This window comes from Bombina bombina, chromosome 6, assembly GCF_027579735.1.
Source record: "Bombina bombina isolate aBomBom1 chromosome 6, aBomBom1.pri, whole genome shotgun sequence".
In the NCBI taxonomy this organism is placed as follows: Eukaryota; Metazoa; Chordata; class Amphibia; order Anura; family Bombinatoridae; genus Bombina; species Bombina bombina.
The window spans coordinates 767,631,696-767,659,166 of record NC_069504.1 but is presented as its reverse complement, the minus strand read 5'-3'; positions in this window follow the sequence as shown (position 1 = coordinate 767,659,166).

Sequence of the window (27,471 nt, the reverse complement as noted above, 5' to 3'; positions counted from 1 at the left end):
AGTGTAGTGTTAGGTTTAATTGTAGGTAATTGTAGGTATTTTATTTAATTAATTTATTGATAGTGTAGTGTTAGGTTTAATTGTAACTTAGGTTAGGATTTATTTTACAGGTAATTTTGTAATTATTTTAACTAGGTAACTATTAAATAGTTATTAACTATTCAATAGCTATTGTACCTGGTTAAAATAAATACAAAGTTACCTGTAAAATAAATATAAATCCTAAAATAGGTATAATATAAATATAATTTATATTGTAGCTATATTAGGATTTATTTTACAGGTAAGTATTTAGCTTTAAATAGGAATAATTTATTTAATAAGAGTTAATTAATTTCGTTAGATTTAAATTATATTTAACTTAGGGGGGGTGTTAGTGTTAGGGTTAGACTTAGCTTTAGGGGTTAATACATTTATTAGAATAGCGGTGAGCTCCAGTCGGCAGATTAGGGGTTAATGTTTGAAGTTAGGTGTCGGCGATGTTAGGGAGGGCAGATTAGGGGTTAATACTATTTATTATAGGGTTAGTGAGGCGGATTAGGGGTTAATAACTTTATTATAATAGCGGTGCGGTCCGCTCGGCAGATTAGGGGTTAATAAGTGTAGGCAGGTGGAGGCGACGTTGTGGGGGGCAGATTTGGGGTTAATAAATATAATATAGGGGTCGGCGGTGTTAGGGGCAGCAGATTAGGGGTACATAGGGATAATGTAAGTAGCGGCGGTTTACGGAGCGGCAGATTAGGGGTTAATAATAATATGCAGGGGTCAGCGATAGCGGGAGCAGCAGAATAGGGGTTAATAAGTGTAAGGTTAGGGGTGTTTAGACTCGGGGTACATGTTAGAGTGTTAGGTGCAGACGTAGGAAGTGTTTCCCCATAGCAAACAATGGGGCTGCGTTAGGAGCTGAACGCGGCTTTTTTGCAGGTGTTAGGTTTTTTTCAGCTCAAACAGCCCCATTGTTTTCTATGGGGGAATCGTGCACGAGCACGTTTTTGAAGCTGGCCGCGTCCGTAAGCACCGCTGGTATCGAGAGTTGAAGTTGCGTTAAATATGCTCTACGCTCCTTTTTTGGAGCCTAACGCAGCCATTCTGTGAACTCTCAATACCAGCGGTATTTAAAAGGTGCGGCCAGAAAAAAGCCAGCGTTAGCTACGCACCCCTTTGGCTGCAGAACTCTAAATCTAGGAGTAAGATAGCTACAATATAACTAATAGTTACATTGTAGCTATCTTAGGGTTTATTTATTTTTTATGTTTAAGTGATTTTTATTAGAATAAGGTTCACTGGGTCACAACAAATCAAAATACAAATTCTTGACATAGTAGGCAAATAAGTAATATTACAATATCTTCAAATTAAGCATTGTCAAATATCGGTAAACCAGTGGCCCAGCTTTTTTGTGGGTGGCGAGGGGGGGGGGGGGTAGGATAAATGGGTGATAAAAGGAAAAATATAAAGATTATTAGAAGAAAGAGAAAAAAAAAAAAAAAAAAACAGTCTAAATTGAGTGAGCTAAATTAGTACTACGCAGCTCAATAATTTGTTCAAGGTGAACCATGGGAATTAGATTGTGTATTCAAAAGAATATGGGGTCGGGGGTATAGAGGAAAGGGAGTCAGGTCGTACACCGACATGTTTGTACCAATAAAGTTGAGAGCTATAGTAATGGTTTTATGTTCTAACTAGCAACTAACAGTTCGCATGTTCATCTTTCAAACCCAATAAACGATTCAAAGTATTCGTCTACTTGTGCTAAAACTATTTTAAGGGGTACTATGAGGTCTTTGCTCCCAGATAAACTGCACATTAGTTATCATCTCTCGTTTACCTAGGTAGCAGTAGTGCATTCTTTCTAATAGTATCACATGATTAACCTCCGCTACCCATTGGGCTATTGTGGGAGTTTCTACTGACTTCCATAACTTGGGGATTAATCTCTTAGCACATGTCAGCATTATCAGAAATAGTTTTTTCCTATAGGCACAAGGGAGTTTTGGAGCATGGTTAAGGAGGATGATGTGTGGATTTAGCGTAATTTCTGTGTTTAGCGTTTCGCTCATATGTTGAGCCACTTGTTGCCAGAATATGGTTAAGTTCGGGCAAGACCACCAGATATGTACCATGGTGCCCGTCTCACCACATCTTCTCCAACAGCTAGATGAGGCCGTAGGGTAGATAACTCGCAGGCGATGTGGAGTTAAGTACCAACGGGCCATGATTTTGTAATTTAGTTCTGATAGCAAGAGGGAGGTTGAGGAGGAGTGTATATTGCGGAAACAAAGCTTCAAATCCTCTTCGCATAAGTCATGCGGTATTTACTCAGACCACCTATCTAGGTATAAAGGGCGTGTCTCAGGAAATTTATTCCTAAGGATTTTATATACTATGGACAGGTGAGCTTTTGTAATAACAGGGGTGATACATAGTTGCTCAAATGTGGTTAATGGTCTGAGGGTGTCTCTCTTGTGTGGGTTATTATATATAGCATGTCTAATTTGCAGGTATGTGTACCAGCTATGAAATGGGGGTCCTAGTTCTTCTTCTAGTACGGTTCTGTCTTTTATGCCCATTGGACCTGCAAATAGATATAATGGAAGGTTCTGCAAATGTCTTACTGGGTTAGTATGAGTAAACCTGCTATGCTGTAGGAACAAATGGTTGTTAAGTAGTGGGGTTAGCGGAGATATTACAGTCGATACCCCCTTTACATGAGTTATGACATAATCCCATACTTCGAGTGTAGCTCTAATGTAGTCGTTGCGCTGTGTCATATGCGGTCTCGAGGCTTTAGGGAGCCAGGGTAAGTCTCTCATATACCTAACCTGGGACAAATGGCCTTCTGTCTGTACCCATAATTTTGCGGAGGGTGCGGGATTCCAAGAAATTATTCTTGCTAAGTGTGCTGCTCTATAATAGTTGGTGATATTAGGAACATTGAGACCCCCATCCTCTTTGCTAAGGTATAATGTGTGCTGTGCCACTCTAGAGCGTTTGTATGACCAGATGAATGAATTAATTAGCTTTTGTTGTGTTTTAAGATATGAGTTTGGAAGAGCCAGTGGGAGTGTTTGAAAGATATATAGGTATTTAGGAATGATCATCATTTTAACTGTGTTAATTCTTCCAAACCAGGATAGATGTCCCTGTTTATGCCAGGTTTCCAATAAGCTTTTGGTGCGTGTTTGGAGTGCGAGGAAATTATCCGTAAATAGTTTGTCAGTGTCACTCGATATAACTATCCCTAAGTATTGAAGTTTATCTGTTATGCTAAACCTTCCTATGCGCGCTATGGTTTTGACTTCTTGTGATGTTAAATTGATTGGCATTAGGCCAGATTTGTCCATATTAATGGAAAAATTAGAGACTTGCTTATAGTTCTCCAATGTTTCCATAAGTGCTGGTAGTGTGGTTGTTGGTGACTTTAATGTGAAAATCACGTCGTCCGCGAACAGGAGGCATTTCTGATATATTTCACCTAATTTTATGCCCTGGATATGTTGGTTATTCCTCACTTGTATTGCTAAAATTTCTAATGTTAATGCAAATAGCAAGGGCGAGAGTGGACACCCTTGCCGTGTGCCATTAGATATAGTAAACGATTGGGAGATAACGTCATTGATCTTAACTCTAGCGCTTGGGTTATGGTATAGGGCCTGTATTCTTTTAACAAACATTTCAGAGAAGCCAAACTTCGACAGGGCGGCCCACATAAATTGCCAGTCCACCCTGTCGAAAGCTTTCTCCGCGTCAGTGGATAGCAGGAACATCGGAGTATGGTTGTCACGGGCATATTGCAAAGAATGAAGCAGTCTTATAGAATTATCTTTGGCCTCCCGTCCCCTAATGAAGCCCACCTGGTCCGGATGAATTATTTTAGGCAGAACTGTGTTTATGCGGTTTGCTAGAATTTTGGCGTATAATTTCATATCTATATTAATGAGCGATATTGGCCTATAGTTACCTACAATATCTGTAGTTTTATTCGGCTTCGGGATCACAGTTATTAACGCCTCTAATAGGGTGCTAGGGAAAGCTTTGCCTCGGTCTATGTCTGTAAAGAGATGTGGGCTTAATTGCTCTTGTAGGAGCTGGTATAGTCTCGCAGTAATGCCATCCGGACCTGGAGACTTTCCACCAGGTAGTGACTTGATCACCAAGATAACTTCTTTTATTGTAATAGGGGAATCTAACATTTGCCTGTCATCCTCCGTAAGGGAGGGTGTAGTTACCTCCGCCAAGAAGGAATCCAGCTTGAGCTGTGCATCTAGTGCTGGGACATTTGCTATATTGTATAGGTTTGTGTAATAGGAGATAAACTTAGGGTTTATTTTTATTTTACAGGCAACTTTGTATTTATTTTAACTAGGTACAATAGTTATTAAATAGTTTAGTTATTAAATAGTTATTATTTTTATTTTAAATAGTTATTAATAGTTCCTTTAAATGACCCCAATCGGAATTAAGGTGGAAAAAATCCTATTGATGCAATCAGCCAATAGGATTGAGTTCACATTCTATTGGCTGATCCAATCAGCCAATAGAATGCCAGCTCAATCCTATTGGCTGATTGGATCAGCCAATAGGATTGAAATTCAATCCTATTGGCTGATTTCATCAGCCAATAGGATTTTTCTACCTTAATTTTGATTGGCTGATAGAATTCTATCAGCCAATCGGAATTCAAGGGACGCCATCTTGGATGACGTCATTTAAAGGAACCTTCATTCTTCAATTGGACTTCGTTTGAAGAGGATGCTCCATGTTGGATGTCTTGAAGATGGACCCGCTCCGCATGGATGAAGATAGAAGATGCCGCCTGGATGAAGACTTCTGCCCGTCTGGAGGACCTCTTCTTCCTGGCTAAGATGAAGACTTCTGCCTGTCTGGAGGACTACTTCGCCCGGCTTCGTTGAGGATTTCGGCCCGGTTGGGTGAAAATGTCTCAAGGTAAAGTGATCTTCAAGGGGTTAGTGTTAGGTTTTATTAAGGGGGTATTGGGTGGGTTTTAGAGTAGGTTTGTGTGTGTGGGTGATGGGTTTTAATGTTGGGGGGGTATTGTACTTTTTTTTTACAGGTAAAAGAGCTGATTACTTTGGAGCAATGCCCCGCAAAAGGCCCTTTTAAGGGCTATTTGTAATTTAGTATAGGGTAGGGCTTTTTATTTTATTAGGGGTTTAGGGGTTAATAACTTTATTATAGTGACATTGGGGGCGGCAGATTAGGGGTTAATAAATATAATGTAGGTGTTGGCAATGTTGGGGGCAGCAGATTAGGGGTTCATAAGTATAATGTAGGTGGCAGCAGTGTCCAGAGCGGCAGATTAGGGGTTAATAATATAATGCAGGTGTCGGCGATGTCGGGGGCGGCTGATTAGGGGTTGATAAGTGTAAGATTAGGGGTGTTTAGACTCGGGGTTCATGTTAGGGTGTTAAGTGTAGACATTAAAAGTATTTCCACATAGGAATCAATGGGGCTGCGTTAGGAGCTTTACAATGCTTTTTTGCAGGTGTTAGGGTTTTTTTCAGCCGGCTCTGCCCCATTGATTCCTATGGGGAAATCGTGCATGAGCGAGTTTTGCCAGCTCACCGCTACCGTAAGCTGCGCTGGTATTGAGGTGAGATGTGGAGCTAAATTTTGCTCTCCGCTCACTTTTCTGCGGCTAACGCCGGGTTTCTAGAAACCTGTAATACCAGTGTTGTCTGTAGGTGAGCGGTGAGGGAAAACTGCTCGTTATCACCACACACCATTACCGACAAAACTCGTAATCTAGGTGTAAATCTGCAAATTTTAAAAAAATAAAAATAAAAAAAAACACAATAATTTCCTTTCAATAGAAAAAAAAAAAAAACATAATGTGAGTAAGAAGTTTTGTCTAGTGAACCAGGGGAAGCAGTTAAATATAGTTAAGATAAAATCCACTCTTTTAGGAACATAGGAATCAATAGGAGTCTGAAAGCAACGAAAAGCTTATGTTCGATGCTGCCAGATATCCCATTGATTTCTATGGTTAAAAACAAGTAACGTTTACACCTAACACCCTAACATAAGCCCCAAGTCTAAACACCCCTAATCTGCCGCCCGACATCGCCGCTACTTACATAATGTTATTTACCCACTATTCCGCCGCTCCCTGACACCACCGCAACTAAATAAATGTATTAACCCCTATCCCGCGCCCTCGGACCCTGCCGCCACTAAATAAACGTATTAACCCCTAAACCTCTGGCCCCCTACATCACTACCATTAACTAAACCTATTAACCACTAAACCGCTAGCCCCGACATCGCCATAAACTAAATTAAGTTATTAACCCCTAAACCTAACAACCCGCTAACTTTACATTAAAATAACAACATCCCTACCTTAAAATAAATTTAAACTTACCTGTAGAATTAAAAGAAACTAATTATAAACTATTAATTAACCTACCCTAACTATTATACTAAAATTACATTAAACTAGCAATTAAACTAACTAAATTAAGGGGGCGGAGCCAACTCTGAAGCAAGACGGTCGCATATCTCCACAGCTCTGAACATATATATAAAAAAAAAATTAAACTTTGCGGCCGTCTATGACTTCTCATTTACTCTTATGCTCATTAGAGAAGACCAGTAACTACACCTGCTTCTGACAAGAATCTTGATGTGAGAAACTCTACAAAAACCGGACTTATACATTCTGAGTGCGCTCGACACTGAACACGCGAACTGCGGTAGCCATCTTGCGGCCTATACTGCTTACCTAATAAGAAGCAGAAGACTACTACTGACCTCTAATTTAAGGAACTATTATCCTGTCTGAATATGACTGAAGCGGAGCATATTTTAGGGCAGATGCATGCCCTTTTAAACAAGTATGGAAATGTGCTCGGCTGCCAAGTCATAATGGAGTCCCGGCGGACTGACACAACGATAGCAGCACACGCTACTTACTCGTGCACCAGCCTAGAAGCCCCGTGGTCTGTGAAAGAGCCGGGATCGAGGGTTCTGACATCCCCTTTACATCAGGTACAGATCTCTTTGACAGAGACACGCATGACAGCAGACTTCAATACGGCAGTAGTGAAGTTAGACGACAAAGCTCTTATTAGTGGGAACCTGCGACCCCCAAATAACGACGGCCGAGCCTGCAAATCACTAGAGGAGGCAGACCGCAATACTGAGACTAAGGGATATCCTCGGCCAGAGTCAGAGCCACTCTCACAAGGTCCGCGATTACTTCCACCCCGCATCCGGCAAGGTTTTTTACATGGGAGACAGTGTTGCTTGTCCCAACTCTTATGGCCTCAGAGGGATGCTCGGTGTCATAATGGGCTTGCTGTTACCCCTGCTAGGAGTAAGCTCAAAGGGTACATATCAAAGCACCCAAGAGAGTACTTCAACCCTCCCATATCTAAACTGCAAACTGGAGTAGGTTAGATTTTAATAAATGAATAGAGAGTAATGGGACAGCTCCACCGCAGCCTCATATAACATTCTGTGTACTTTTTCCCCTCCTAGGAGGCTGGGATCCCGGTGGCGATCTGGACCATTTAAAGCCTGACATTTAGCCTACCCCTGAAATATTGTTCTGCAATGTTTGAGCTGACTTGATCTCAGCAATGGAAATTTGCTATTGTACCACTGGTGACATGGAAGGGAGCCCAGTCTTTTAGAGTACACTGCAGAAGCATTCATGGCTATTTGTTTCCACTACCTATATTAATATCCACGTAGCTTTTTATGTACAGATCTCCCTGGTAGCTCCTCCCCATTATTTCACAATCTCATCCAGGTCGCAATATGTAATGGAGGCATTTGCCAATTAGATATGGCCTGATCCCTTTACACGCAGAACATTACTTATTGCACGCTTCTGATAAGGTTCATGCCACTTACAGGCACATTGTTCCGAAGGGCTTACTGATACTACCTTGCGCTATGTTTCATATTGACCTCCACAATATATTGGTTGTTTATTTACTTATAAGCTAATATTACCATTTTAATGTCCCCAAAGTAAGCATTTGTTTCACCACACTGTCATTCACCTATATTTTTAGTGCATCAATGCAGACTTATATTGGCATACCTGTGTAGAGTTATGTTTGTTTTTAATATTATATCTGTATGCAATGTGTGTTTTCTCAGTGCATCCCTCCTGTTGTTACTGTACTGAGGTGTTCAGAGATGCTATATGTTCTACTAGATAGGTCCTGCTGTTGTATATACTTCTTAATCTGGCAGAATTGTGACTGGGGACATATAGAATACTTATAATGTCTTCATACTACATTAGTGCAGCTGTATAGTGGGTTTATTTCTTTCAATACAGTACAGACGTAGCCAGCGGCCGAGGCTGCGTCCCAACATTTGTTATGTTCCACCTTGCAGTTGTTTTGTAAGGCCCAATTGTTGTGTTTTGCTGTCTTCACTTTAATGCTACAGCTTCATTGCTGCTACCTAGGTCACATAGATTGGGTAATTCAATTCTGCCTCAACTTCAATTTTAGATTCCATGTCGCTCTGGGGACAATTTTGTATAGCTATGTGTATTGCACTTTAAGCTGGTCCCATCCTAACTACTATAGCCTATTTTTGCCCTCGCATACAATCTATGTAAATATCCCAATTTTTCTTTACCAGAGCATGATCCATTCCAAATATATCACCTTTACATGATTCCCACAATTACAACCATACCCCGTGCCCTACTAAGTCTATTACCTTTGGCCCATTTGTTTAACACTCCAATTTACATATAGCCCTTGCCTAAATGACATCAACGATTCAGTAAAAAGGCCTAGAATATATATATATACAGCTTCCTTTACATAGTTTTTAGAGCAGGCAGGTCCTGCATCATTGTTATTCCCTTTTATGTGATATGGCGCTTTACTTAAATATTTGGTCTAACATACTCAATTTACCACCTCCCCCCCCCACACACCTTAATATATCTCCTATTTCAGGAGAGTGAATTATGTGGTTTCTCTACCCAATACCACACCTTATTTCTCCTTTTTATAAATATGTCTTGCACTATAAACTTATATTGGCGCTACTTTTCCTCCAAAGCTGAGCAAGATTGTTTAGTATTATTTTCCTTTCTCACAAATAATGTTTTCCTAAGTAATTCTTATATAACTATTGAGCTTACACTGAGGTTTACCTTGTTGTTATATATCTCTAAATAGCTCTTATACCATTACTTAATTTATGTTTGATATTTACCTGGTTATTTACAATATATCCCAATTATAGCTTTAAAAAACATAAAACAGAGGTTCTTCATTAGGGGCTCATGAGTGGCCCTATCACATCACTGCTTACCTGCCCTATACGGTACTACAACATCTTGGCGGTCTCTATATGGCCGCTTACATCTTGCAGCAGGTTTATTGTTTGAACAGAGTTTATTGTTTATAGCTAATAGGTAATCTGTCATTTAACTATACTATGCACCTAGGTGACCTTGTCTTGGCAGTTTACTCTGTAACAATTTATTTTTCGTTTCATTATGTATGGAAAAGCAATACTTGTTGTTTGGTAAAGAACCTCAATAAAAATTTGTTTTAAAAAAAAAAAAATTAACTAAATTAATATTAAAAAAACCCTAACCCTACTCAAATTATTTAAATCTACTATTAAAAATTACTAAATTACAAAAAAATAAACGCTGTTACAAAAAAAAACAACTAAATTACAAGAAAAAACCCCCACAGTATCAAAAATAAAGACAAATTACACCTAATCTAATAGCCCTATCAAAATAAAAAAAACTAGCCTACAATAAACTACCAATGGCCCTTAAAAGGGCTTTTTGTGGGGCAGCTCTTTCACCTGTAAAAAAAATACAAACACCCCCCAACAGTAAAACCCACCACCCAACCAACCAAACCCCCCAAATAAAAAGTCTATCTAAAAAACCTAAGCTCCCCATTGCCCTGAAAAGAGCATTTGTATGGGCATTGCCCTTATAAGGGCATTTAACTCTTTTACCTGCCCAGACCCTACTCTAAAAATAAAACCCACCCAAAAAACCCTTAAATAAACCTAACACTAACCGCCGACGATCCACTTACAGCTTTTTTAGTTCCGCTTGAAGGATCCATCCAGCCGGCAAGAAGTCTTCATCCGGGCGGCCTCTTCTATCATCATCTATCCGGCGCTGGAACACGTCCATCCTAAAGACATCCGGTGTGGAGTTCCTCTTCCATACGGTCGCCGACCATAAAGGTTCCAATCAGCCAATAGGATGAGAGCTCAATCCTATTGGCTGTTCCAATCAGCCAATAGGATGAGAGCTCAATCCTATTGGCTGTTCCAATCAGCCAATAGGATTGAGCTCTCATCCTATTGGCTGATTGGAACAGCCAATAGGATTTTAGCAGCTCTAATCCTATTGGCTGATTGGAACCTTTCAGCCAATAGGAATGCAAGGGACGCCATCTTGGATGACGTCACTTGCATTCAAGTTCCATTGTATTGTGGCGACTGTATTGAAGAGGAGCTCTGCGCTGGATGGCTTCAGGATGGATCTGCTCCGCACTGGATGGATGAAGACAGAAGAGGCCGCATGGATGAAGACTTTGTGCCGGCTGGATGAATCCTTCAAGCGGAACTTCAAAAACTGTAAGTCGATCGTCGGAGGTTAGTGTTTGAGTGGGTTTTATTTTTAGAGTAGGGTCTGGGCAGGTAAAAGAGCTAAATGCCCTTTTAAGGGCAATGCCCATACAAAAGAAAATGTATGCTTACCTGATAAGTCCACGGATCATCTTTATTACTATTGGGATATTCACCTCCTGGTCAGCAGGAGGCGGCAAAGAGTACCACAGCAAAGCTGTTAAATATCACCTCCCTTCCCTCCCAACCCAGTCATTCGACCGAAGTAAAGGAGAGAAAGGAAGTAACAAGGTGCAGAGGTGTCTGAAGTTTATAAAAAACAACAACCTGTCTATCAAAAACAGGGCGGGCCAAGGACTCAGCATGTCAAAAAAGAAATAAATTTATCAGGTAAGCATAAATTTTCTTTTCTTTTTAATGACACGATGAGTCCACGAATCATCTTAATTACTATTGGGAATCAATACCCAAACTAGAGTACACAGATGATACGAGAGTGACAAGACAGGCAACCTAAACGGAAGGCACCACTGCTTGAAAAACCGTTCTCCCAAAAGTGGCCTCAGCTGAGGCAAAAATGCCAAACTTGTAGAACTTGAGAAAGTGTGAAGAAAGGACTAAGTAGCAGCCTTGCAAATCTGTCCCACAGAAGCCACATTCTTGAATGTCCATGAAGATGCAACAGCCCTCGAGGAATGAGCCATAACTCTCTCTGGAGGCTGCTGTCCAGCAGTCTCATATGCAAAACGTATGATACTCTCCAACCAAAAAGAAAGAAAAGAGAAAACCACAAACAATGCAGAAGACTGACGAATTCCTTAGCCGCCTGCAGGATAAACTTTAAGGCACGAACCACATCCAAATTGTGCAAAAATGTTTCCTACTGAGAGGTAGGATTAATACACAATGAAAGAACAACAATCTCCTAATAAATTTTCCGAACCAAAATAAATTTAGGAAAAAATCCTAATTTAGTATGTATTGAAGAGGAGCTCTGCGCTGGATGGCTTCAGGATGGATCTGCTCTGCACTGGATGGATGAAGACAGAAGAGGCCGCATGGATGAAGACTTTGTGCCGGCTGGATGAATCCTTCAAGCGGAACTTCAAAAACTGTAAGTCGATCGTCGGAGGTTAGTGTTTGAGTGGGTTTTATTTTTAGAGTAGGGTCTGGGCAGGTAAAAGAGCTAAATGCCCTTTTAAGGGCAATGCCCATACAAAAGAAAATGTATGCTTACCTGATAAGTCCACGGATCATCTTTATTACTATTGGGATATTCACCTCCTGGTCAGCAGGAGGCAGCAAAGAGTACCACAGCAAAGCTGTTAAATATCACCTCCCTTCCCTCCCAACCCAGTCATTCGACCGAAGTAAAGGAGAGAAAGGAAGTAACAAGGTGCAGAGGTGTCTGAAGTTTATAAAAAACAACAACCTGTCTATCAAAAACAGGGCGGGCCAAGGACTCAGCATGTCAAAAAAGAAATAAATTTATCAGGTAAGCATAAATTTTCTTTTCTTTTTAATGACACGATGAGTCCACAAGTCATCTTAATTACTATTGGGAATCAATACCCAAACTAGAGTACACAGATGATACGAGAGTGACAAGACAGGCAACCTAAACGGAAGGCACCACTGCTTGAAAAACCGTTCTCCCAAAAGTGGCCTCAGCTGAGGCAAAAATGCCAAACTTGTAGAACTTGAGAAAGTGTGAAGAAAGGACTAAGTAGCAGCCTTGCAAATCTGTCCCACAGAAGCCACATTCTTAAATGTCCATGAAGATGCAACAGCCCTCGAGGAATGAGCCATAACTCTCTCTGGAGGCTGCTGTCCAGCAGTCTCATATGCAAAACGTATGATACTCTCCAACCAAAAAGAAAGAAAAGAGAAAACCACAAACAATGCAGAAGACTGACGAATTCCTTAGCCGCCTGCAGGATAAACTTTAAGGCACGAACCACATCCAAATTGTGCAAAAATGTTTCCTACTGAGAGGTAGGATTAATACACAATGAAAGAACAACAATCTCGTTATAAATTTTCCGAACCAAAATAAATTTAGGAAAAAAATCCTAATTTAGTACGTAAAACTACCTTATCTGAATGAAAAATAAGGTAAGGGAACTCATACTGCAATGCCGAGAGCTCTGACACTCTGCGAGCAGAGAAAATGCAACAAAAATATAACTTTCCAAGATAACAACTTGATATCTAAGGAATGCATAGGCTCAAACAGAGCCCCTTGAAATTTGAGAACTAAATTAAGACTCCACGGAGGAGTAAGTGGCTTGAACACAGGCCTGATCCCGACCAAGGCCTGACAAAAAGATTGTACATCTGGAACATCTGCCAAACACTTGTGTAACAAAATTAATAAAGCAGAAATTTGACTCTTTAGGGAATTTGTTGATAATCCTTTCTCCAAACCCTCTTGGAGAAAAAACTAAATTCTAGAAATCCTAACTCTACTCCAAGAGTAAACCTTGGATTCACAAAAATAGTAGATAATTAGGCCATATCTAATGGTAAATCCTTCTAGTTACAGGTTTACAAGCCTGAATCATGGTCTCTATGACCAATTCAGAAAAGCCCCACTTGGATAAATTTAAGCGTTCAATCTCCAAGCAGTCAGCTTCAGAGAAACTAGATTTGGGTGAAGGAAGAGACTTTGAATTAGAAGATCTTTCCTCACAGAAGTCTCCAAGGTAGCAGAGATGACATGTCCACCAGATCTGCATACCAAATCCTGCGAGGCCAAGCCGGAGCAAAACAAACAGAGAAAATAGGTATGCTAGCCTGAAGGTACAAAGCACCGCCAGGGAATTTATTCAGTACCACCTGCGGGACCCTGAAACTCGAACCATACCTTGGAAGCTTGGGATTCTGTCGAGATGCCATGAGATCCAATTCCGGCTGACCCCATCTGAGAATCAGGCTGGGAAACCACTTCCGGATGGAGCTCTCACTCCCCCGGATGAAAGGTCTGCCTGCTCAAGAAGTCCGCCTACCAGTTGTCTATCCTTGGGATGTGGATCACAGACAGACAGCAAGATTGGGAATCCGCCCACTGAATTATTTTGGTTACCACTGTCATCGCTAAGGAACTCCTCGTTCCTCTCCGATGAATGATGTAAGCCACTGAAGTTATGTTATCCAATTGGAATCTGATAAACTGGACCGAAGCTAACTGGAGCCAGGTCAGAAGAGCATTGAAAATCGCTCTCAGCTTCATAATGTTTATAGGAAGAACAGACTCTGACTGAGTCCAAACTCCCTGAGCCTTTAGGGAGCCCCAGACTGTTCCCCATCCTAAAAGACTGGCGTCAGTTGTCACAATCACCCAAGATAGTCTATGAAAGCTGGTTCCCTGGGAGAGATGATCCAGAGACAACCCCCATTGAAGAGAAACCCTTGTCTCCTGCTGCAGTAGTATTCAAGGAGACAAGTCCCCCATAATCTCCATTCCATTGCCTGAGCATGGTTAACTGCAGAGGACTGAGGTGGAACCGTGCAACAGGATGATGTCCATTGCCGCTACCATCAGCCCGATTACTTCCTGTCAGGGTGCCAGGAATCAGACTGAGACAAGAAGTGCAAAAATAATCACACCTTTATTAATAGCAAAAAATAATAAAAAGTCCACAAGTCAAATAACAAGTCAGGAGTCAAAACCAGAGCTGGTAGTCAGACGAGTCGAGTCAGGAGCCAAAGCAAATAGTCAGACGAGCCGGAATCAGGAACAAGGAAAACAGCAGAGTCAGGAACAAGCCAGGGATCAGGAACCAGGAAGGATGTCAGGCACCCAGGTAATACACAGGAACTCTCACAAACAGGTCTGAGACAATGCAAAGGCAAAGCATACTGAACGGAGGCCCTTTAAATAATAAGTGATGACATCACAATTCTGAGACTGCATCCTGTCTCACATGGATGATGCACACCAGTCTGGCCATAAAAGGAAGTGCAGGAAATGAGCAGCAACCCCTACAATGCACCATAGTCAGCAATAGAGGTGAGTAAAATGGCTGTCATCAGCACATGGCAAACAAAACAGGGAAAAAACTCTGACAGTACCCTCCCCTCAACGACCCCTCTCCCGCGGAAGGACAAAAGGCTTATTGGGGAAACGGGCATGGAAGGCACAGAGGAGGGCGGGAGCATGAACATCAAAGGAGGGAACCCAAGAACGCTCCTCCGGACCGTAGACCCTCCAGTGAACCAAATACTGTACATGACCCCTGGACATACGAGAGTCAATAATGCTGCTGACCTCATACTCCTCATGGTTGTCAACAAAGATAGGATGGGGACAAGGCAACACAGTGGTAAACCGATTATAAACCAATGGTTTCAAGAGGGAGACCTGAAAAACATTGGAGATGCGCATAGCAGGAGGAAGGTCAAGAGCGTAGGCCACCGGATTAACCCATCGGAGTATTCGAAAAGGACCAACATAACGGGGAGCCAATTTATTGGAAGAGACATGAAGGTTCAAGTTGCGGGAGGACAGCCAAACTCTCTCACCAACCTGGTAGGAAGGTGTGGGCAGACGCCTACGATCAGCCTGGAACTTTTGGCGCAGCATAGAACGATGAAGGCAATCCTGAATCTGTACCCACGTGGAACGGAGTTGCCGGAGATGCTCCTCCAAAGCCGGAATACCCTGAGACATGAATGAATCGGGCAACAAGGATGGTTAAAACCCCTAATTCGCCATGAACGGGGATAACTTGGAGGAAGCATTAATAGCACTATTATGAGCAAACTCTGCCCAAGGTAACAGTTCAGACCAATTATTGTGGTGATCTGAGACATAGCAACAGAGGAACTGTTCCAGAGCTTGATTAGACCGTTCCGCAGCCCCATTGGATTGAGGGTGATATGCCGAGGAGAAGGAAAGCTGGATCCCCATTTGAGCACAAAAGGAACGCCAAAATCTGGAGACAAACTGGCTATCCCGGTCTGACACTATCTCCTTGGGTAACCCATGTAAATGGAAGACCTCCCGGGCAAAAATTGAAGCAAGCTCCTGAGCGGTAGGCAGCTTCATCAAGGGAATGCAATGTGACATTTTAGAAAAACGGTCAACCACCATAAGGATAACAGTATTGCCATTGGAAACAGGGAGCTCGACATTGAAGTCCTTGCAAAGATGTGTCGAAGGACGCTCACCATTAGCAATAGGTTGAAGAAAACCCACAGGAAGACGTTGAGGAGTCTTATTCTGTGCACAAACTGAGCAGGAGGCAACATACACAGCAACATCAGAACAAAGACCTGGCCACCAGAATTGTTGAGTGACAGACCAAATCATTTGGTTCTTGCCTAGGTGACCTGCAGCTTTAGGATAGTGTTAAGTGTGCAAAAGTTTTGTTCGAAGATTCTCAGGAACAAAACACTTACCACTTGGTTTCTCAGGAGGTGCATTGGTTTGTGCAGCCAGGATCTCCTCCCCCAAGGGAGAAGTCAAATTAGTACGTATGGTAGCAAAATATGTTCAGGAAATATAACAGGAGTAGTTATAGACTCCTCCTTGGACAGAGGCGAAAATTGTTGAGAGAGGGCATCAGCCCTAACATTCTTACTACCAGGCAGGTAGGAGACCACATAATTAAACCGAGACAAAAATAGCGCCCATCTGGCCTGTCGGGGCGACAAACGTTTTGCTTCAGATAGATAAGTTAAATTCTTGTGGTCAGTAAGAATGAGCACTGGCACTCTAGTACCCTAGAGAAGATGCCTCCATTCCTTGAGTGCCAAAATTATGGCCAGTAATTCCCTGTCGCCTATTTCATAATTGCACTCCACTGGAGACAATTTCTTATAGAAGAAACCACACGGATGCAAGGAACCATCAGGCATAGGACGTTGAGACAAGAAGGCACTTACTCCAGTCTCAGACGCATCGACCTCAAGAACGAAAGGCAGGACAGGGTTAGGATGAGCCAGAACTGGAGTGGCAGCAAAGGCAGTCTTAAGACTATCAAAGGCCTTAATGGCAGTAGGTGAACAATGGAGTGGATCATTCTCTTTACGGGTCATGTCTGTGATAGACTTGACCAAGGAAGAAAAGTTTTTAATAAATTACCTATAGTAATTGGCGAACCCCAAAAAACATTGAATAGACCAACTGGGCGAGGCCATTGCAGAACTGCAGATAACTTGTCAGGATCCATGGAGAACCCTGCAACGGAGATAATATAACCTAGGAAGATTTCTTTAGTCTAATGTAACTCACATTTCCCGAGTTTACAAAACAGGCCATTCTCATGTAGTCTCTGAAGAACCCGTGTAACATCAGAACGATGAGCCTCAAGTGTGGGTGAGTGTATGAGGATGTTGTGTAAGTACACCACAATATGCAACATATCTCGTAGGACATCATTAATAAATTCCTGAAAAACAGCAGGAGCATTACATAGGCCAAAGGGCATTACAAGATACTCATAATGCCCGCTCCTGGTGTTAAATGCTGTTTTCCATTCGTGGCCCTCCTTAATCCTAATGAGATTGTACGCTCCTCTCAAATCAAGTTTAGTAAAGACCGTAGCTCCCTTGAGGCGGTCAAAGAGTTCCGTAATGAGCGGAATAGGGTAAGCATTCTTAATGGTAAGACGATTAAGACCCCTATAATCGATGCATGGTTTTAACTCGCCACCCTTTTTCTACACAAAGAAGAAGCCAGGCCCTGCAGGAGAGCAGCATTTGTGGATGATCCCCCGCGACAGAGCATCGGCAGCATACTCCTCCATAGCACAATTCTCTGCAACAGACAGAGGGTACACCCGGCCCCGAGAAGGAATGGCTCCGGGTTGCAGGTCTATGGCACAATCGTAAGACCGGTGAGGAGGCAACGTATTGGCACACACCTTGTCAAAAATGTCTAGGAACTCTCAGTACTCCTCTGGCAAATGAGATACCGAAGAAGTGCACAAGACTTTAACTGGTTTCCGAAGACAAGTGGAAATACATTGCGGGGACCACAACAAAATTTTGGACCTGCGCCAGTCGAGACTGGGATTGTGCTTTTGGAGCCAGGGATAACCCAGAACAACCGAAAAATGCGGAGAGTTTATCACCTGGAACTGGAGGGTTTCAAAATTGAGAGCCCCAACAGCCATGGACAACGGAGCAGTTTCGTGAGTAACGAGTGCGGGCTGAAGGGGCCTGCCATCAATGGCCTCAATAGCAAGCGGAACGGACCGAGGCAAAACAGGAATGGAGTGCTTTGATACAAAAGCACTGTCAATGAAATAGCCTGCAGCACCGGAGTCAAAAAGAGCCTGAGTGACTATGGAGGAGTCCACCCAGGAAAGGACAACCGTGACCAAAGGTTTCTCCATTAGCGGTTCCGGGGATGAGGATAAACCACCCAAGGTCTGCCCCCGACAGGACCATAGGTGTGAGCGTTTCCCGGCAATGTAGGACAAGACTTCAAAAGGTGTCCCTGTAACCCACAATAGAGGCAGAACCCCTTGCTCCTCCTAAAGACCCTCTCCACCGTGGAGAGACGCGTGAATCCCAACTGCATCGGCTCAGCAGTACCTGGTGACTCGGGACCAGGAGGCATGGGAGGAGAGGGAAGCATGGGTGGGAACGAACACGTAGGAGAAAACGGAACAGGAGGCTTCCGCAAGCGCTCCTTGAAAGAGGGCCTCTCTCTGAGTCTGATGTCAATTAGGATCAAAAAATACACCAATGCCCCGAGATCCTCTGGTAAATCTCTGGCAGCAACTTCGTCTTTAATCGCATCAGAGAGCCCATGAAAGAAGGCAGCAACAAGGGCTTCATTGTTCCAACCTACCTCTGCGACAAGCATACGGAACTCAACAGCATACTGAGCAACAGATCTTGTATCTTGCTGAATAGACATGAGTCGTTTTGCAGCAGAGGAGGAGCGAGCTGGAACATCAAATACCCTTCGAAAGGAGGACACAAATTCAGGGTAATTTGAAATCACAGGTTTATTAGTCTCCCACAAGGGATTAGCCCAGGCAAGAGCTGTGTCAGAGAGTAGCGAGATGAGAAATCCCACCTTAGCTCTGTCAGAGGGAAAGGCCTGAGGTAACATCTCAAAGTAAATGCCCACCTGGTTCAAAATCCCTCTGCACTGAATAGGATTGCCTCCATATCACTGAGGTAGAGGTGCAGAACCAGACATACTCCTAGTAGGCATAGGTGCAGCAGCGGAAACAGGAGCAGCCATAACTTGCGGGACACTTTGGTCCAAATGTGCAGTGCGAGTCAGCAGGGTTTGCAGGGCTAGTGCAAATTGATCCAAGTTGTGATCCTGTACATCCATCCTGGAAATGATGGCAGGTAAAGGTGGATTATTAGCACCATCAGGATTCATGGCCTTTGCGTAATGTCAGGGTGCCAGGAATCAGACTGAGACGAGAAGTGCAAAAATAATCACACCTTTATTAATAGCAAAAAATAATAAAAAGTCCACAAGTCAAATAACAAGCCAGGAGTCAAAACCAGAGCTGGTAGTCAGACGAGCCAAGTCAGGAGCCAAAGCAAATAGTCAGACGAGCCGGAATCAGGAACAAGGAAAACAGCAGAGTCAGGAACAAGCCAGGGATCAGGAACCAGGAAGGACGTTAGGCAGCCAGATAATACACAGGAACTCTCACAAACAGGTCTGAGACAATGCAAAGGCAAAGCATACTGAACAGAGGCTCTTTAAATAATAAGTGATGACATCACAATTCTGAGACTGCATCCTGTCTCACACGGATGATGCACACCAGTCTGGCCATAAAAGGAAGTGCAGGAAATGAGCAGCATCCCCCACAATGCACCATAGTCAGCATGAGAGGTGAGTAAAATGACTGTCAGCAGCACATGGCAAACAAAACAGGGAAAAACCCCTGACACTTCCATGACTGAGCCCCTGATGGCCGAGGAGTGGACTGAAGAACTAGACAAGTATCGAAGATCTTTGATTTCCTGACTTCTGTCAAAAAAATCCTTATTGATAAGGAATCTATTATGGTTCCCAAGAAAGTCACTCTTGTTCTTGGGACTAAGGAACTCTTTTCCAAATTCACCTTCCATCCGAGAGATCTCAGGAAGGATAACAGCAATTCTGTGTGGGATCTTGTTGTTGTAAGGATGACGCCTAGACTAAGATGTCGTCCAGATAAGGTGCCACTGCAATGCCCCGTAACTGAAGCCACGCCAACAGAGATCCCAGAATCTTTGAGAAATTTCTGGGAGCTGTGGCAAGACCGAAGGGCAGAGCCATGATTGAAAGTGTTTGTCCAGAAAGGCAAACCTTAGAAACCTGTGATGGTCCCAGAGAATGAGAACCTGCAGGTACGTGTCCTTTAAATCCACAGTTGTCATAAGTTGACTCTCCTGGACCAAAGGGAGAATGGAACTAATAGTTTCCATCTTGAAGGACAGTACTCTAAAGGAATTTGTTTAGACTCTTGAGATCTAAAATAGGCCTGAAGGTTCCCTCTTTTTTGGGAACCACGAAAAGATGGAATAAAATCCCAGACCCCGTTCTTGATTCAGAACAGGAACTATCACTCCCATGTGGGAGCAGTCTCTTACACAGTGTAAAAACGCCTCTCTTTTTGTCTGGTCTACAGATAATCTTGAAAGCAGAAAACTGCCAATGGGAGGAAAACTTTTGAACTCTACTTTGTATCCCTGGGAGACTATTGCTACTGCCCAGGGATCCGGAACATCTCGAACCCAAGCCTGAGCTAAGAAGGAAAGTCTGCCCCCTACAAGATCTGGTCCCAGATCGGGGCAGACTCTTCATGTTGACTATGACTCCATAGCTGGCTTCTTGGATTGATTCCCTTATTCCCGAACAGATTGGGTCTCCATGAAGATTTAGAGGCCAATTTAACAAAGGTCTTGCGAACCTGATCCGACAGTGCGGATCAGGTCCGCAAGACCTTGCTGAATGCAGAGAGCAATACGCTCTCCGTATTCAGCATTGCACCAGCAGCTCACAAGAGCTGCTGGTGCAACGCAGCCCCCTGCAGACTCGCGGCCAATGGGCCGCCAGCAGGGGGTGTCAATCAACCCGATCATACTCGATCGGGTTGAATTCCGGCGATTCCTGTCCGCCTCATCACAGCAGGTGGACAGGGTTATGGAACAGCGGTCTTTAGACCACTCCTACATAACTGCTGTATCTGGCGAGCCTGCAGGCTCGCCAGAAACACGGGGCATCAAGCTCCATTTGGAGCTTGATAGATAGGCCCCTATGACTGTTCCTGCTTGGAGACTGAAGAGGAAAAAAATTTCCTTTGAAATTTCGAAAGGAACAAAAATTACTCTGTCGTCCCATTTGTTTGTTTCCTTTTATCCTTTGGGAGAAGGAAACCCCTACCTCTCGTAATATCAGAGATTATTTCCGTCAAGCCAGGTCCCAACAAGGTCTTCCCCTTGTAAGGATTCGCTAAAAGCTTAGACTTAGAGCATACATCCGCAGACCAAGGCTCTAACCATAAGGCTCTGCGAGCTGGAACAGAGAAACAAGAAATCTTTGCTCCCAGTTTGATAACTTGAAGGAAAGAATTTGTAATAAAGGAATTAGCCCATTTAAAAGCTTTTATCCTATCCTGGATTTCATCCAGGGGAGTTTCTGACCTAGTAGCATCAGACAACGCATTAAACCAATATGCTGCCTCACTAGTGACGGTAGCAAAGTACACAGTTGGTTGCCATTGTAAGCCCTGGTATACATACCTTTTCTAATTACTGTCCATAGGACCTTTGAAAACACAACTATCCTCTAAGGGTTACACTTTAAAAAATATATAAATAAGGGAGCTGCTTCAAAAAACATAATTTATGCTTACCTGATAAATTCCTTTCTTCTGTAGTGTGATCAGTCCACGGGTCATCATTACTTCTGGGATATTACTCCTCCCCAACAGGAAGTGCAAGAGGATTCACCCAGCAGAGCTGCATATAGCTCCTCCCCTCTACGTCACTCCCAGTCATTCGACCAAGGACCAACGAGAAAGGAAAAGCCAAGGGTGAAGTGGTGACTGGAGTATAAATTAAAAAATATTTACCTGCCTTAAAAACAGGGCGGGCCGTGGACTGATCACACTACAGAAGAAAGGAATTTATCAGGTAAGCATAAATTATGTTTTCTTCTGTTAAGTGTGATCAGTCCACGGGTCATCATTACTTCTGGGATACCAATACCAAAGCAAAAGTACACGGATGACGGGAGGGATAGGCAGGCTCTTTATACAGAAGGAACCACTGCCTGAAGAACCTTTCTCCCAAAAATAGCCTCCGATGAAGCAAAAGTGTCAAATTTGTAAAATTTGGAAAAAGTATGAAGCGAAGACCAAGTTGCAGCCTTGCAAATCTGTTCAACAGAGGCCTCATTCTTGAAGGCCCAAGTGGAAGCCACAGCTCTAGTAGAATGAGCTGTAATTCTTTCAGGAGGCTGCTGTCCAGCAGTCTCATAAGCTAAACGAATTATGCTACGAAGCCAAAAAGAAAGAGAGGTAGCGGAAGCTTTTTGACCTCTCCTCTGCCCAGAGTAAATGACAAACAGAGAAGACGTTTGTCGAAATTCCTTAGTTGCCTGTAAGTAAAATTTTAGAGCACGGACTACATCCAGGTTGTGCAGTAGACGTTCCTTCTTTGAAGAAGGATTTGGGCATAAAGAAGGAACAACAATCTCTTGATTGATATTCCTGTTAGTAACTACCTTAGGTAAGAACCCAGGTTTAGTACGCAGGACTACCTTATCCGAATGAAAAATCAAATAAGGAGAATCACAATGTAAGGCTGATAATTCAGAGACTCTTCGAGCCGAGGAAATAGCCATTAAAAATAGAACTTTCCAAGATAACAACTTTATATCAATGGAATGAAGGGGTTCAAATGGAACGCCCTGTAAAACATTAAGAACAAGGTTTAAACTCCATGGTGGAGCAACAGTTTTAAACACAGGCTTAATTCTGGCCAAAGCCTGACAAAAAGCCTGGACGTCAGGAACTTCTGACAGACGTTTGTGTAACAGAATGGACAGAGCTGAGATCTGTCCCTTTAATGAACTAGCAGATAAACCCTTTTCTAAACCTTCTTGTAGAAAAGACAATATCCTAGGAATCCTAACCTTACTCCAAGAGTAACCTTTGGATTCACACCAATATAGGTATTTACGCCATATCTTATGGTAAATCTTTCTGGTAACAGGTTTCCTAGCCTGTATTAAGGTATCAATAACTGACTCAGAAAATCCACGTCTTGATAAAATCAAGCGTTCAATTTCCAAGCAGTCAGCTTCAGAGAAGTTAGATTTTGATGTTTGAAGGGACCCTGTATCAGAAGGTCCTGTTTCAGAGGTAGAGACCAAGGTGGACAGGATGACATGTCCACCAGGTCTGCATACCAAGTCCTGCGTGGCCACGCAGGTGCTATTAGAATCACTGATGCTCTCTCTTGTTTGATTCTGGCAATCAATCGAGGAAGCAACGGGAAGGGTGGAAACACGTAAGCCATCCTGAAGTCCCAAGGTGCTGTCAGAGCATCTATCAGGACTGCTCCTGGATCCCTGGATCTGGACCCGTAACGAGGAAGCTTGGCGTTCTGTCGAGACGCCATGAGATCTATCTCTGGTTTGCCCCAACGTCGAAGTATTTGGGCAAAGACCTCCGGATGAAGTTCCCACTCCCCCGGATGAAAAGTCTGACGACTTAAGAAATCCGCCTCCCAGTTCTCCACTCCCGGGATGTGGATTGCTGACAGGTGGCAAGAGTGAGACTCTGCCCAGCAAATTATCTTTGATACTTCCATCATAGCTAGGGAGCTTCTTGTCCCTCCCTGATGGTTGATGTAAGCTACAGTCGTGATGTTGTCCAACTGAAACCTGATGAACCCCCGAGTTGTCAACTGGGGCCAAGCCAGGAGGGCATTGAGAACTGCTCTCAATTCCAGAATGTTTATTGGCAGGAGACTCTCCTCCTGACTCCATTGTCCCTGAGCCTTCAGAGAATTCCAGACGGCACCCCAACCTAGAAGGCTGGCGTCTGTTGTTACAATTGTCCAGTCTGGTCTGCTGAATGGCATCCCCCTGGACAGATGTGGCCGAGAAAGCCACCATAGAAGAGAATTTCTGGTCTCTTGATCCAGATTCAGAGAAGGGGATAAGTCTGAGTAATCCCCATTCCACTGACTTAGCATGCACAGTTGCAGTGGTCTGAGGTGTAAGCGTGCAAAGGGTACTATGTCCATTGCCGCTACCATTAAGCCGATTACCTCCATGCATTGAGCCACTGACGGGTGTTGAATGGAATGAAGGGTGCGGCAAGCACTTTGAAGTCTTGTTAGCCTGTCCTTTGTCAGGTAAATCTTCATTTCTACAGAATCTATAAGAGTCCCCAGGAAGGGAACTCTTGTGAGTGGAACGAGTGAACTTTTCTTTTCGTTCACCTTCCATCCATGTGACCTTAGAAATGCCAGCACTAACTCTGTATGAGACTTGGCAGTTTGAAAGCTTGAAGCTTGTATCAGAATGTCGTCTAGGTATGGAGCTACCGAGATTCCCCGCGGTCTTAGTATCGCCAGAAGAGCACCCAGAACCTTTGTGAAGATTCTTGGAGCTGTAGCCAATCCGAATGGAAGAGCCACAAACTGGTAATGCCTGTCTAGGAAGGCAAACCTTAGGTACCGATAATGATCTTTGTGAATCGGTATGTGAAGGTAAGCATCTTTTAAATCTACAGTGGTCATGTATTGACCCTCTTGGATCATAGGTAAAATTGTCCGAATAGTCTCCATCTTGAACGATGGAACTCTTAGGAATTTGTTTAGGATCTTTAAGTCCAGGATTGGTCTGAAAGTTCCCTCTTTTTTGGGAACCACAAACAGATTTGAGTAAAACCCCTGTCCCTGTTCCGATCGTGGAACTGGATGGATTACTCCCATTAACAAGAGCTCTTGTACGCAGCGTAGAAACGCCTCTTTCTTTGTCTGGATTGTTGACAATCTTGACAGATGAAATCTCTCTCTTGGAGGAGAGTATTTGAAGTCCAGAAGGTATCCCTGAGATATTATCTCTAGCGCCCAGGGATCCTGAACATCTCTTGCCCAAGCCTGGGCGAAGAGAGAAAGTCTGCCCCCCACTAGATCCGATCCCAGATCGGGGGCCCTCAATTCATGCTGTTTTAGGGGCAGCAGCAGGTTTCCTAGTCTGCTTGCCCTTGTTCCAGGACTGGTTAGGTTTCCAGCCTTGTCTGTAGCGAGCAACAGCTCCTTCCTGTTTTGGTGCAGAGGAAGTTGATGCTGCTCCTGCTTTGAAATTACGAAAGGAACGAAAATTAGACTGTCTAGTCTTGGCTTTGGCTTTGTCCTGAGGCAGGGCATGGCCTTTACCTCCTGTAATGTCAGCGATAATCTCTTTCAACCCGGGCCCGAATAAGGTCTGCCCTTTGAAAGGTATATGCGTGCCTGAATGGCGAATCCTGAATTCTTCGCCGTAAGTTTAGTAAGATGTACTACGGCCTCCGAAATGAATGAATTAGCTAGTTTAAGGACTCTAAGCCTGTCCGTAATGTCGTCCAGAGTAGCTGAACCAATGTTCTCTTCCAGAGACTCAATCCAGAATGCCGCTGCAGCCGTGATCGGCGCAATGCATGCAAGGGGTTGCAATATAAAACCTTGTTGAACAAACATTTTCTTAAGGTAACCCTCTAACTTTTTATCCATTGGATCTGAAAAAGCACAGCTATCCTCCACCGGGATAGTGGTACGCTTAGCTAAGGTAGAAACTGCTCCCTCCACCTTAGGGACCGTTTGCCATAAGTCCCTTGTGGTGGCGTCTATTGGAAACATTTTTCTAAATATCGGAGGGGGTGAGAACGGCACACCGGGTCTATCCCACTCCTTAGTAACAATTTCAGTAAGTCTCTTAGGTATAGGAAAAACCTCAGTACTCGTCGGTACCGCAAAATATTTATCCAACCTACACATTTTCTCTGGTATTGCAACTGTGTTACAATCATTCAGAGCCGCTAACACCTCCCCTAGTAATACACGGAGGTTTTCCAGTTTAAATTTAAAATTTGAAATATCTGAATCCAGTCTGTTTGGATCAGAACCGTCACCCACAGAATGAAGTTCTCCGTCCTCATGTTCTGCCACCTGTGACGCAGTGTCTGACATGGCCCTAATATTATCAGCGCACTCTGTTCTCACCCCAGAGTGATCACGCTTACCTCTTAGTTCTGGTAATTTAGCCAAAACCTCAGTCATAACAGTAGCCATATCCTGTAATGTGATTTGTAATGGCCGCCCAGATGTACTCGGCGCTACAATATCACGCACCTCCCTCTGAGCGGGAGATGTAGGTACTGACACGTGAGGCGAGTTAGTCGGCATAACATTCCCCTCGTTGTTTGGTGAAATTTGTTCAATTTGTACAGATTGACTTTTATTTAAAGTAGCATCAATACAGTTAGTACATAAATTTCTATTGGGCTCCACTTTGGCATTGCAACAAATGACACAGGTATCATCCTCTGAATCAGACATGTTTAACACACTAGCAAATAAACTTGCAACTTGGAAATACAATTCAATTAGAATAATATTAAAATGTACTGTGCCTTTAAGAAGCACAGAAGATCTATGACAGTTGAAAATTAATAAATTGAAACAGTTATAGCCTCAATCCTTGTAAACAACACAACTTTAGCAAAGGTTTAATCCCATTAGCAAAGATAACAAATTCTGAAAGCAGGAAACAAATTACAGAATAAACGTTTTTTATCTCAATCAAACTATAATTCTCACAGCTCTGCTGAGAGAAATTACCTCCCTCAAAATAAGTTTTGAAGACCCCTGAGCTCTGTAGAGATGAACCGGATCATGCAGGGAATACAATGAGTTGCTGACTGAAATATTTGATGCATAGAAAAAGCGCCAAAAAACGGCCCCTCCCCCTCACACACAGCAGTGAGGGAGAACAGAAACTGTCAGAAAAACAGATTAAGCAACTGCCAAGTGGAAAAATAGTGCCCAAACATTTATTCACACAGTACCTCAGCAAATGAAAACGATTTTACATTCCAGCAAAAACGTTAAACATAATCTCTAGTTATTAAACAGCTTTATGTATTTCTTACAGTGTAATTCTAGTGAAGTACCATTCCCCAGAATACTGAAGTGTAAAGTATACATACATGACATTATATCGGTATGGCAGGATTTTCTCATCAATTCCATTGTCAGAAAATAAAAACTGCTACATACCTCTATGCAGATTCATCTGCCCGCTGTCCCCTGATCTGAAGTTTACCTCACTCCTCAGATGGCCGAGAACAGCAATATGATCTTAACTACTCCGGCTAAAATCATAGCAAAACTCTGGTAGATTCTTCTTCAAACTCTGCCAGAGAGGTAATAACACACTCCGGTGCTATTTTAAAATAACAAACTTTTGATTGAAGATATAAAACTAAGTATAATCACCATAGTCCTCTCACACATCCTATCTAGTCGTTGGGTGCAAGAGAATGACTGGGAGTGACGTAGAGGGGAGGAGCTATATGCAGCTCTGCTGGGTGAATCCTCTTGCACTTCCTGTTGGGGAGGAGTAATATCCCAGAAGTAATGATGACCCGTGGACTGATCACACTTAACAGAAGAAATTATATTATGATTATGTGTGTACAAATATAAATAGAGGTGCAGGCCCTATATAAATAATTAATATACAAAAACAAAAGACAGATAATAAGGATAAGTAGTCCTTATGAAAAGATAGGGAATTCAGCACACTCCAAAGCACACAAATGGTCCTAAAAAATATAAATATATATATAGGATTGCAAACACTAGTTTAAGTGGCAAGTGTGGAACTGGATG